Source organism: Carcharodon carcharias, chromosome 5 (genome assembly GCF_017639515.1).
Source record: "Carcharodon carcharias isolate sCarCar2 chromosome 5, sCarCar2.pri, whole genome shotgun sequence".
Taxonomy (NCBI): Eukaryota; Metazoa; Chordata; class Chondrichthyes; order Lamniformes; family Lamnidae; genus Carcharodon; species Carcharodon carcharias.
Genome location: NC_054471.1, coordinates 191462043 through 191476042, shown reverse-complemented (window position 1 = coordinate 191476042; position 14000 = coordinate 191462043). Strand labels below are relative to the sequence as shown.

At 44.0% G+C, this 14000-nt stretch overlaps 1 protein-coding gene across 2 annotated transcripts in view; it reads right to left on the bottom strand.

The window, feature by feature from the left end:
* otofa (otoferlin a) overlaps positions 1 to 14000 on the bottom strand; it is a 480240-nt gene that overhangs the window by 202025 nt on the left and 264215 nt on the right. The gene's annotated exons all lie outside the window — the stretch shown is intronic.

Here is a 14000-nt window from a genome sequence, read left to right as displayed (position 1 = left end):
CAATTTGATTTTCTGCGATATTTGGTGCAGCTCAGACACCTGTTCCCCTCTTTTTAAGCTTGAACAGATGGCTGAGCTCCTTTAATATTTTTAAATTATTCATTCACGGGATGTGGGCTTCGCTGGCTGGGCCAGCATTTATTGCCCATCTTTAGCTGCCCTTGAGAAGGTGGTGGTGAGCTGCCTTCTTGAACCGCTGCAGTCTATGTGGTGCAGGTACATTCACCGTGCTGTTAGGAAGGGAGTTCCAGGATTTTGACCCTGTGGCAGAGAAGGAATGGTGATATATTTCCAAGTCAGGATGGTGAGTGACTAGGAGGGGAACTTCCAAGTGGTGGTGTTCCCATTTATCTGCTGCCTGTGTCCTTCTAGGTGTTAGTGATTGTAAGTTTGGAAGGTGCTGTCGAAGGAGCCTTGGTGAATTCCTGCAGTGCATCTTGTAGATGGTACACACTGCTGATACTGTGCATCGGTGGTGGAGGGAGTGAATGTTTGTGGATGTGATGCCAATCAAGCAGACTGCTTTATCCTGGATGTTGTCCAGCTTCTTCAGTGTTGTGGGAGCTGCACTCATCCACGCAAGTGGGGAGTATTCCATCACACTCTCGACTTGTGCCTTGAAGTTGGTGGACAGGCTTTGAGGAGTCAGGAGGTGAGTTACTCGTCACATGATTCCTAGCTTCTGACCTGCTCTTGTAGCCACAGTATTTATATGGCTAGTCCAGTTCAGTTTCTAGTCAATGGTAACCCCCAGGATGTTGATAGTGGGGGATTCAGTGATGGTAATGCCATTGAACATCAAGGGATGATGGTTGGATTCTCTCTTGTTGGAGATGATCATTGCCTGACACTTGTGTGGCGCGAATGTTACTTGCCACTTGTCAGCCCAAGCTTGGATATTGTTCAGGTCTTGCTACATTTGGACATGGACATGAATGCTTCACTAAATTCTAAACTGCACTAATGGATTTAACTCAGCTGATACAGTCATTTAATCCAATCTCATTATGCATGTTTGGCTGAGTTCCAAATCCGACTAATGGATTCAACTCAGCAGGGGTTATTGCCACATCTGTCAAGGAGGCTGTGAGTTTGTTTAGCTTGATTTCCTTATGACCACTAAATAGCGTAATGGCTTTTACGAAGTGGCTTTTGAATGAGGCTGTTCATTTTGACAGTTTCATGAGCACCTTGAGGAGTTCTGAACATTATTATAGGGCTGAAGAGTTCAGGATATAGTGGATACGGGGGGAGTGGCATGGGGGTGAGCGGACATGGTGATGAGTAAGTGGGCATGGAGGCACGAGGGGTATGGGGGTATGGAGGAGGCATGGGGGTTAGTGAGTGGGTATGAGAGTATGGAGGCATGGAGGGTGTGAGGTTGGGGGTGATGAGGGGTTGGGGGCCTTACACTCATTTACTGAAATGGGCCGATGTCTCAGGGAGTTAAACGGGTCTTCTAACCTGCCCACCTTGGCATTTGCTGGCCTCCATTTCTGCCCTCGGGTGTGCTTTTGGAGGCAGTGGCCCCAACTCCAGCTCATCCTGCCACCCAGTGATGAAAATGCCATGGGTGGGCACTGCCAGGCAGGAGCAGGAGGTGGGATTGCGAAATTGGGAAATGGCGTGATTCGCGATTCCTAACCTGAAGACGAAAGTCTGGGCCTAGGATTATCTGGTCTTACAACTAGTCTGCACGTTTTGATACCATGGAATTACAGGCATTAAAATATATATTACAATCACTCTGGCCTTTTTCCTTTCCTTAAACATAGGACTTGTTACATTCACAAAGTGCATCATTTAGTAGACCAATTCCCAACTGAATACTAGCAGGAACACTTTAGGGAAGTGACGGCAATTGAACCTTGAGATTAAATTTTAACTCATGGCAAGAGGTAAGCATGAGGCAGGTAGAACAAACCCTCAAATTCTTTGATGTGAGGCTCAGGCCATAATAAGTCTCAGGCCTCATTTAATTTACTAAGATCGACTGCCACCCAAACCAGTATTAATGCCATCAGGTCTGTGGCAAGAGCCGGAAAGCTCACAATCAGGACCGCGGGCAGTCAGGTAGGTGTTGCTGGATGTGGTGGTGGGATGCAATCACAGACGGGGAGGGATGGTCTGGTCACTAGGGGAAATGCCCCTCGAGGCTCCACAAGGAAACCATTTTAAAAAAAAAGGACTTTGCTTTTTGGTACTTCTCTGGGCTGATGCTCTATCATGCCAGGATTCTCTGGTGAGGCTGGTAACAGAGCACTAAGCACATAACACAAAGTTAAAACAGCATCAGAATCTGATTGAAATCATCAGGCCCCCAACATTTTCATCTTAAAAGGCCCTCAATTGCCTGTGACACCTAACTGCACCCAAAACCTGGACCGGAATTTTACGCGTCCCACTGGTTGGATTTTAGGTTGGGTGGGGGGACGGGGACTGTGAAATTGAAGGGATGGGATTCCCCCCAAGGTTTCAGCCTGCCCCGACCACACAGCAATTTTACATTGGGGCGGGCAAGGCCTGGCGCAGTAAGCCCGCCCTTGCCTCAATTATTATTGGCCACGTTAGGGCCAATTCCTGCTCAGCCTCAGTTTTTAGGCTGGCAGTGGGATCGAAGTTGCACGGGGGAAAGCCCGAAAATCAACCGAGTTACATCTCCGACGGGAAGTTGGGAGGGGCTGCCATCAGAAGCCTCCTTCTGAAGTCTGGTGCCCCCTCCCCTTAAGGCCTGGTGGCTTGTGGACCTCCCTCCCTCCACCCCACCCTGGCCTCTCTCCTGAGACTCTTTCTCCATCCTTAGGCCTTCTCTAAACCCTTGAACTTACCTGGGCCTCTGGTGCCCAGACTTAGGCTCCAAGGTCCTCCTGCATTTCTTCTTCTGTCCACTGGAGCGCTGTTGCTGCAGGGACTGGGGAGCTGTCGGTCAATTGTTTCAAACTTACCTTCGGTAAGCTCACCCTTGGTAAATTGTCTTTATGTGCTTAGGATCACATATAATTTGCTTCTAATAGTATCGTAATTTATTCTTAATAAACATCAAAAATATCCTTAATGGATAAAGAAAGGCACCACATAAACCAACTACAAATGAAACACAATAGCGGCCAGTGACAGGAAAGCTTTTCAGAATCTCATTTCTGTCGCTATCTCAATAATAATTTGTTTTGCTAAAAAAGCATCTTTGCACCTTGTCTATGCAGTGCATTATGGATCAAAATCATATGAAACAATCTTCCAAAGTGTTAAATGGCAGAAATAAAAAGCTAAAATGAATCAAAAAGAATTGTCAGTTAGAAAACCTTTCATGTTGGGACTCCTGGTGTAAGATACACATCTCAGCATCACAGAATCTGCTAAATGATCATATTTTAAATAAACTGGTGCTGCCTTCTTATACCTTAACTTTTCTTGAAACTTTTATCTTTTGAGTTTCCTTACTTTGAAACAAAACAAGTCCATCCCACTACTAACTGCAACAAATGAACAAAATGTTTCTATTTTCCCAGATAATAGAATATAATGCTTTTCTGTAAACCAATACTTAAAGGAAAATTGTCAAACTATATTACTAATAGCTTTTAGACAATTATTTTGAAGGAAGTAGTCTTTTGTGTTACAATTCTTGGAAATTGCTTGCAGCTAGAAGATTAACTTTTTTCTATTAATGAAGTTAGTCATCCCCTATTCATTGGGTTTATCACTTTTAAGTAACTAACACTTTCATTGTTTAATTTACCTAGCATTTTTTGTGCTTATGTAAAGCCATCAAAATTGTCACTCATAATTTCCATTTGAAGCCATTGTATTATCCAAATACATCAAGTGAATCCCACAATGTATTAAAAATATAGATTATATTAATTAAAAGCCATTCACTCAAAACAATGCTTAATAACAACAAATCCATCAGTGCCAGATCAAATTAGAACAGTAGTAAAATAAATTCCTCATAACATTGATTTTGCTCAAGTCCTTCCACTAAGTTCTTTGATAAATCCAACTTAATTCTATGTGGACCTGATGGCACTTATATTAATTATTTGAACTTGGTTCATTAATGAGGTCTGAACTTTTCCTTACATCAATATTAGATCAAAACCATTAGTCTCAAATGCAAATTGTAGCTTATTGTTAAAAAAAGTACTGAAGTATTCAACAATGCACACCTCAGGCACATTGACTCAACCATGTGATCTTTTAGGTTTTGGAAATACACACAGACTTTCTCATTGTCAGAAAGACATGTACACAACAAAAACATTTTAATTCCTATATTTTGTTGAGCAAAGTCTACATTTGTGCTGTTTTGTTTGATTCATCGCCTCAAGTATTAAATGTTACTACTGCCTAAAAAAAGTTAAATAGCCTAATTCTAATTATAGAAATATATTTTCTGGATAGAATGCCGTAAGATGATTTTAGATATTGGTGTCTACTTTCCGAAATGCATGAATGTTACATACCTTATAAAACTGTTGCTTCTTCAGTTTGAATTTCTTGCACCAGACAAGATTTTCCAGTGGAAAGAGCAAAAATAAAGAAATTCCTCAGAATAAATTGCTCTTCTTATTAATTTTCAAACCCATCTTGGTGGTGATATTGCTGACACTCAAAAAGGAGAACGCAACAAATGGAAAATGTTTTAAAAAAAAAATCCTTTAACTGGGACAGATGCTAGGGACTGTGCTGGTGTGAGAGGACACCTAATGAATGTTGCATAAGATGGAGAGAACCTGAGACTCTGAAAACACTGCTGAGGTCACTTATTCACATTGGCACCATCCTCCATTTCAAAAGCAGCCATGACTCATACAATCTTACAGCCATAATCATCCATGAAATAAAATTAAACAATGCCAAAGTCACTTTTCTCTGTAAAACTTCAGCATGTGATGAAATCCCGCCATTTCTGCTTACTATTTATTACCAAACATTAAACGTTTTGCATTTAATATTGTAACATATGATGAGACAATAAAAATGCCTGTCAAATAATCTCTTGCCTTCTATCTGCCCCCATCCCCATTTATTCTTATTTCTTTAATATAAATTGCTTAATATTATACACTTCAAGATACTTTTTCCTGAAATGCTGTTTTAGATGACCCTGGACTTATATTTCTATTTATTTATAATTTATTGAATCCTGGCTGCATTCTTAATTGGTGGCTGATTGTAAATAATTAAAGCCAGTCAGATATAGATTTCCCTGAGTTCAATGCACTTGGTGAAACACATTGAATTTTGTAACTACTAGAAGTATGTGTTAATTATTGTTTGTATTTTGACTTAATTTAATGATGAATGTTCATATACATGAAGGATTATTGATGGAAAGCATTTCCCCATTTGTTGGACACCTATGGACTCCTCTTTTCAAAACCAAATCCTATCTGTGAAGAGTAATCATGGACTGAACAAATGGCTGAGGCCATCAAAAGACTTGTAGAAAGAATGGATGTTGTAGAGTGATACTTCTGCTGGGTTTGCTGGGTTCGGTGGAGGGTGGCTTGGTGTTGCATTTCTATGTGCTGATTGACACCCAACCTTCACTTATAAACCAGTGCTGCATAAGCGGCACTGGTCTTGGTTGAGCATTACAAACTTAAATGTGACCCCGAATATGCACGGAGAGGGAAAACCTACATAAACTCAATTGTTCACAATGGACATGAACACCGATATAATCCATCAGTGACCAAATCAGGCCCCCTCCCCCCGCCCACCCCCACCGTCTACATTCATTAACTTCCTTTTGCAAAATAATCAGGGCATATAATGTCATTGGATGTTATGATTAAATATTCTACAGAGTATGACAGGTCTCTGCTACTGGAGTTCAGGGAGGAATATTACCTGAGAGGGGCAGCAGGCCTGAATTGAATAGCTGAGAGGTGAAGATGGATGAATATTCAGAAGTTTTCTTTGATTAAATTTGGGGATCAGGGAATGTTTATGCATGTCTTTGTTGACAAATTTGATAGGGGTAGAAATTGGATACTACTGCATCCTTTTGTTGAGCGCAGATCAAGGGCAAAAAAGCATCAGTTTCTGGGCACAGTTTTTACATCACCCCAGCGCACCTGAAATCTGTCCACAGCAAATTGAGCTGGGCAAAATTTAGTTGTCGAAGTGGATACTTAAAACAGATTTTAGGTGTCAATTAATATGTTATTGAGAGGACTGCCACTTGTTTCAGGTATCCTACAAATTGGTTAGCAAGTTTAGCCTATTGGTTAGCTTATTCCAGCCTCTCACTCCCACTTTTCTCTCCCACTTCCCAACTTTGGGCCGATGAGTCAAACTGCTGAGCTGCCTCAGGATACTGCCTACTGGAAATATGCTGCTTAGGCCAGATGCCAACTTTGGCATGAACTCAGGCCCCCAGTTTCTGGCATGTTCAATTATTCCAGGCCCCAAAAAGAGCCTAAACCTATTTCTACCCTGTGGCATCCAAGATGGATGAATGGGGCTGAGTTTTACTAACCCTTTGGGAATGGGCTGGGAGGTGGGGGGTGGGGGGGGGGGTGCTTCTATAAAATAACAAGGAAAGACAGAGGGGCTGGAGTGCTGTAGTCTTCCTGCCATCATTCCATCTTGCTAGTGGTGGGGATGTGGTGGATAGCCCTTCTGCCAGAGACTGATTGAGCCACTCAAGTGTCAAACTAAGGGCCTCTTCCTGATGCCGCTGGCCTTTTACCGGTGGTACGTGGCCCCTCCACCGTGTGGGGGTGCTCTCTTTTTTAGGCACTCTTTGGCCCACAGAGGGTGCCCCCCCCCCCCCCCAGCACCCCCACTCCTCCTGTGGCAATGGCTGCCCCTGTGGTAAAAACACTACCTGCCCTCACCAATGGCCCCTAGACAAACCTAATTGTAAAAAAAAATTCTTTCACGGGATATGGGTGTCGCTGGCTGGGCCAGTATTTATTGCCCATCCCTAATTGCCCTTGAGAAGGTGGTGGTGAGCCGCCTTCTTGAACTGTTGCAGTCCATGTGGTGTAGGTACACCCAGAGTACTGTAAGGGAGGAAGTTCCAGGGTTCAGTTTAGTTAACAATTTCATTCATGCTAACTATAAAACACATTTGAAAATACATTTGGAGGAAACACTGAGGGTGGTAAAGGCGCAGAATGTACTCTGGGTGGGGGACTTCAATGTCCATCACCAAGAGTGGTTCAGTAGCACCACTACTGATCGAGCTGGCTGAGTCCTGAAGGACATAGCTGCTAGGCTGGGTCATCAGCAGGTGGTGAGGAAACCAACCAGAGGGAAAAACATACTTGACCTCATCCTCACCAACCTGCCTGCTGCAGATGCATCTGTCCAGGAGGAGTGACCATCGCACAGTCGTTGTGGAGACGAAGTCCCGTCTTCACATTGAGAATATCCCCCATCATATTGTGTGGCACTACCACTGTACTAAATAGGATAGATTTTGAACAGATCTAGCAACTCAAGACTGGGCATGCATGAGGCGCTGTGGGCCATCAGCAGAAGAATTGTACTCGAACATAATCTGTAACCCGGAAAAACTCAGCAGGTCTGGCAGCATTGGCGGAGAAGAAAAGAGTTGACTCCACTCAACTCTTTTCTTCTCCGCTGATGCTGCCAGACCTGCTGAGTTTTTCCAGGTAATTCTGTTTTTATTTTGGATTTCCAGCATCCGCAGTTTTTTTGTTTTTATAATCTGTAACCCCATGGCCCAGCATATCCCCCACTCTGCCATTACCATCAAGCCAGGGGATCAACCCTGGTTCAACAAAGAGTGCAGGAGGGCATGCCAGGAGCAGCACTAGGCATACCTAAAAATGAGGTGTCAACCTGGTGAAGCTATAATACAGGGCCGCTTGTGTGCCAAACAGCATAAGCAGCAAGTGATAGAGAGAGCTAAGTGATCCCACAACCAATGTACCAGATCTAAGCTCTGCAGTGCTGCCACACCCAGTCATGAATGGTGGTGGACAACTAAACAACTCACTCGAGGAGGAGGCTCCTCAAATATCCCCATCCTCAATGATGGAGGAGCCCAGCACATTAGTGCAAAAAATAAGGTGAAAGCGTTTGCAACAATCTTCAGTCAGAAATGCCAAGTGGATGATCCATCTCGGCCTCCTTCGGAGGTCCCCAGCATCACAGCTGCCAGTCTTCAGCAAATTCGATTCACTCCATGAGATATCAAGAAATGACTGAAGGCACTAACTGAGAACATAAGAACTAGGAGCAGGAGTAGGCAATTCAGCCCCTCTAGCCTGCCCCGTCAACACAATCATGGCTGATCTCATTTTGACCTCAACTCCAATTTCTTGCCCTCTCCCCATAACCTTTCAACCTGTGACTAATTAAAAATCTGTCTAACTCCTCCTCAAATTTATTCAGTGTCCCAGTATCCATTGCACTCCGAGGTAGTGAATTCCACAAATTCACGACCCTTTGAGAAAAGTAATTCCTCCTCATCTCTGATTTAAATCTATCATCCCTTAGCCCAAAACTACGGCTTCTTGTTCTAGAATGCCCCACAAGGGGAAACATCCGCTCCATGTCTACTTTGTCTATCCCTTTTAGCATTTTATATACCTCAATTAGATCTCCTCTCATCCGTCTAAACTCCAGCGAGTATAGGCCTAAACTGCTCAATCTCTTCTCATAAGACAAGCCCCGCATCTCTGGATTCAATCCAGTGACCCTCCTCTGAACTGCCTCCAATGCAACTACATCCTTCCTCAAGTAAGGGGACCAAAACTGTGCACAGTACTCCAGGTGCGGTCTCACCAATGCCTTGTACAGTTGCAACAACACTTCCTTATTTTTATACTCTATTCCTTTAACAATAAGTGCCAAAATTCCATTTGCCTTCCTTATTACCTGCTGTACCTGCATATTAGCTTTCAGTAATTCATGCACGAGGACACCAAGATCCCTCTGCACTGAAGCATTCTGAAGTTTCTCTCCATTTAAATAATAAGTCGCCTTTTTATTCTTCCGACCGAAATGGATAACCTCACACTGATCCGCATTAAACTCCATCTGCCAAATTTTGCTCCATTCACCTAACCTGTCCATATCCATTTGTAAATTTCTTATTTCTTCATTGCAACTTACTTTCCCACCTATTTTGGTATCATCTGCAAATTTAGCTATAGTACCTTCTATCCCTGAATCCAAGTCATTAATAAAGATTGTAAATAGTTGGGGTCCAAGGACCAAACCCTGTGGCACCCCACTAGTTACAGCTTGCCATCCAGAAAAAGACCCATTTATCCTTACTCTCTGCTTTCTGTTGGTTAGCCAATCCTCTATCCAAGCTAATATATTACCCTTAACTCCGTGTGATCTTATCTTGTGTATTAATCTTTTGTGAGGCACCTTATCAAAGGTCTTCTGGAAGTCCAGATATACTACATCTATAGGATCCTCATTATTCACTTTGCTTGTCACACCTTCAAAGAACACCAGCAAATTAGTCAAACACGATTTACTCTTCATAAAACCGTGCTAACTCTGATGGGTTGTATTTTGACTTTCCAAATGCCCCATTACTACTTCCTTAATTGATTCCAACAATTTCCCAACGACAGACGTTAAACTAGTTTCTTTCTGCCTCCCCTCTCTTTTTGAATAAGGGCGTTGTGTTAGCATTTTTCCAATCCACTGGAACCTTTGCAGAATCCAGGGAATTTTGGAATATTATAGCCAATGCATCCACTACCTCTGCTGTCACTTCCTTTAAGACCCTGGGATGTAGGCCATCAGGTCCTGGGGACTTGTCACCCTTTAATCCCAATAGTTTGCTCGGTACTTTTTCTCTAGTGATGGTAATTGTTCTAAGTTCCTCCTTCTCTATATCCTCTGCATTACCTGTTACTTTTGGGGTGGTACTAGTGCCTTCCACTATGAAAACTGAGGCACAATATTGATTAAGTGTCTGCCATTTCTGCGTTCCCCACTATTAACTCCCCAGTCTCATCCTCCAAGGGACCAACATTCACTTTAACTACTCTCTTTCCTTTTATATACTTGTAGAAACTTTTGCTATCAGTTTTTACATTCTGTGCTAGTTTTCTTTCATAATTTACCTTTGTTCTTTTTATTTTTTTTTAGTAACCATTTGTTGATCTTTAAAAGTTTCCCAATCTTCCAGCCTGCCACTGACCTTTGCAATTTGGTATGCCTTAGTTTTTGCCTTTATGTTATATTTAACTTCCTTGCTTAGCCATGAATGCTTTTCCCCCCTCTTACCATTTTTCTTCCTCTTTGGAGTATATTTTACTTGGGAGGAATTGAATATCTCCTTAAATATCTGCCACTGTTCATCAACTGTCCTACCTTGTAGTCTTCCTGCACAGTCCACTAGGGGCAAATCTGCCCTCATGCCTATGTAGTTACCTTTCTTTAACTCCAGAACACTAGTGTGGGACTCAAGTTTCTCGCTCTCAAACTGAACTTGAAATTTTACATGTTATGATCACTCTTCCCTAGAAGATCTTTTACCGTGAAATCATTAATTAATCCCATCTCATTACACAAAACCAAATCCAGAATAGCCTGCTCCCTGGTTGGTTCCACAACATATTGCTCCAAGAAACAATCTCTAATACACTCCATGAACTCTCCCTCGAGACTACCCTTGCCAATTTGATTAGTCCAGTCTATATGCATATGAAAATCACCCATGATTATTGATGTGCCCTTCTTACATGCTCCCAGTATTTCTTGGTTTATACTGTGCCCGACTGCTGAACAATTGTTTGGGGGCCTATAGATTATTTCTGTCAGGGACTTCTTTCCCTTGCTATTTCTTATTTCTACCCAGACTGACTCTATGTCTTGCTCTCCAGTGCCTATATCATTCCTCACTATAGCACTGATCTCTTCCTTTACTAACAAAGCTACACCACCTCCTTTTCCTTCCTGTCTATCCTTCCGAAACACTGAGTATCCTTGGATATTCAACTCCCAAACTTGTTCTCCCTGTAACCACACCTCAGTAATTGTCACCAAATCATGCCTATTTATCTCTATTTGCACTGTTAACTCATTTGTTTTATTCTGAATGCTATGAACATTCAGATACAAAGCCATTAAGTTTGCCCTATTGTCACTTTTCCTGACTCTTATATGATTCTTTGGTGCAATATGGTATTCACACACTCTGTCCCTTCCTTTCACTTTTTGGTAACAATTAGCCTCGTCACTAACCTGCACTTTTACCTTCTCCTTAAACTTTGATTTTTTATATTTCCGTGTAACTGAACCCTCCCCCCCAACTATTTAGTTTAAAGCCCTATCTACAACCCTAGTTATGCGATTCACCAGGACACTGGCCCCAGCCTGATTCAAGTGGAGCCTGTCTGAACGGAATAGCTCCCTCTTTCCCCAGTACTGGTGCCAATGTCCCATGGATTTGAACCCATTTCTCCAACACCAATCTTTGAGCCACGCATTTACCTCTTTAATTTTATTGACCCTGTGCCAATTAGCTCAAGGCTCAGGTAGTAACCCTAACTGCTCGTATTCCCTCAGCAGAACCTCTTTCATTGTTCTACCAATATCATTGGTACCTACATGGACCACGACAACTGGATCTATCTTCTCCCACTCCAAGCTCCTCTGCAGCCCAGATGAGATATCCTTAACCTTGGCATTAGGTAGGCAACACAGCCTTTGGGACTCTCGATCCTGGCCACAGAGAACGGTATCTATTCTCCTAACTATACTATCCCCAATTACATCTACATTTCTCTTTTCTTACCCCCACTTGAATGGCTCCCTGTGCCATGGTGCTATGGTCAGTTTGCACATCCTCCCTATAGCCCCTGCTCTCACCCACACAGGGAGCAACAATCTCAAATCTGTTGGATAAGGGCATGGGTTGAGGCTCCTGCAGTGCTACTTCCTGGATCCCTCTACCTGCCTCACTCATAGTCACACCCTCCTGTCCCTGACCACTGGTCAAATTTAAGGTTGTTAATCTAAAGGGGGTGACTGTCTCCTGAAACACAACGTCCAGGTAACTCTCCTGCGCCCCCCGCCCTCCCCATGATGTGTCATGGTGTCCAAAGCTCAGACTCCAGCTCATCAACTCTGAGACGGAGTTCCTCGAACAACCAACATTTGCTACAAATGTGGTCACTAGGAACCACAATGGGGTCCACCAGCTCCCACATCATGCAGCTACAACACATCACCTAGCCCTGTATCTCTATTTTATTGAATTAATTTTCAATTTGTTTTTAAATTTGCTCCTGGTCTTTAGTTTATCAATCTGTAAAATATTTCTCCTTTAATCTGAAAGCCAGTTAGAATAGAGATTCAAAATACACTTTTTACAATCAACTGGAACTCACTCTCTCTGCGGAGTTGAAGCTGAAGTGTTGGGCATCCGATCCTGGGCCCCAGTGGTCACCTTTAATCTCAAATCAATTTAGAATAGGTAGTTCAAACTACCAGCTACTTACTAACCAATGAACTTACGGTTTTCCTGTGACGTCACTCTTTGTTTTTTTCACTCAACAACGGTGACTGCAGAGTACACTTTTCCCAGACTGCTTCATGGCGATGGTGACTGCCGAGGACGTTCTTCCCAGACTGCTTCAAGGCAACGGTGTCTGCAGAGGACGTTCTTCCCAGACTGCTTCAAGGCAACGGTGTCTGCAGAGGACGTTCTTCCCAGACTGCTTCCCGGCGACAGTGACTGCAGAGGAAGTTCTTCCCAGCCTGCTTCCTGGCGACAGTGACTGCAGAGGACGTTCTTCCCAGACTGCTTCCTGGCGACAGTGACTGCAGAGGACGTTCTTCCCAGACTGCTTCCCGGCGACAGTGACTGCAGAGGAAGTTCTTCCCAGACTGCTTCCTGGCGACAGTGACTGCAGAGGACACTCTTCCCAGACTGCTTCACGGCGACAGTGACTGCAGAGGATGTTCTTCGCAGACTGCTTCCCAGCGACAGTGACTGCAGAGGACACTCTTCCCAGACTGCTTCCCGGTGACGGTGACTGCAGAGGACATTCTTCCCAGACTGCTTCATGGCGACAGTGACTGCAGAGGACGTTCTTCCCAGACTGCTTCACGGCGACGGTGACTGCAGAGGACGTTCTTCCCAGACTGCTTCCCGGTGATGGTGACTGCAGAGGACACTCTTCCCAGACTGCTTCCCGGCGACGGTGACTGCAGAGGACACTCTTCCCAGACTGCTTCACGGCGATGGTGACTGCAGACGACACTCTTCCCAGACTGCTTCCTGGTGACAGTGACTGCAGAAGCCTTAGTTGCCCGCCCCGCCCACATAAAATGGCGGAAGGGCCTGTTTCGGCGGCGGCGGCGATCAGCTCCCAGCCGCCTGTCAAGGGCAAAATTCAGCCCAAGGAACTGAAGGATTTTACTTCATTCTCCAATTAGACTAACAGACTGACCTTACATTTGGTGTGAAAATGTATTGCCATCCTAAACGTTTTAACTAAATGATTGGTGAATTCACCATGCATCATTCTAAACGAATGATAGTGACAAACAGAGAAAAATCATCGTGGCCTGAATTTTACCTTTGGCGGGAGCACCCCCAAACCTCCAATAGGACTGGGAGCGATCGGGAAACGGACTGTCGACTGCGATCGGTCCCTGACTGCGATTCCAATTAACGGCCAGCCAGCGTGAAACGCGCACTGGAGAACTCAGTGCTGCCCGGGTAGGGGGGGGGTGCAGGAAGAGGACGGGTGGTGACGGGTCTGCAGGCACAGGCGAGCGGCAGGAAGAAGCTCCCTGAAGGCAGAGAGCCGCCCCAGGGAGCTGGAGAACCGAGAAAGCTAAAATGAAAGTTTTAAAAGCCGAGAAAATGTCCACGCATCACAACCGATCAGCTGAAAGTATAGCTGGTAAAAATGCAGCCCGCAGGTATTTATTTTTATTTTATTTCATCATAGAAATTTCATTCCGTCCTTGGACGAAGTTTGATCAAAAAATGCAAAGGCCACCTGGTCGATTCTCCCGCCCGCCAACCATAA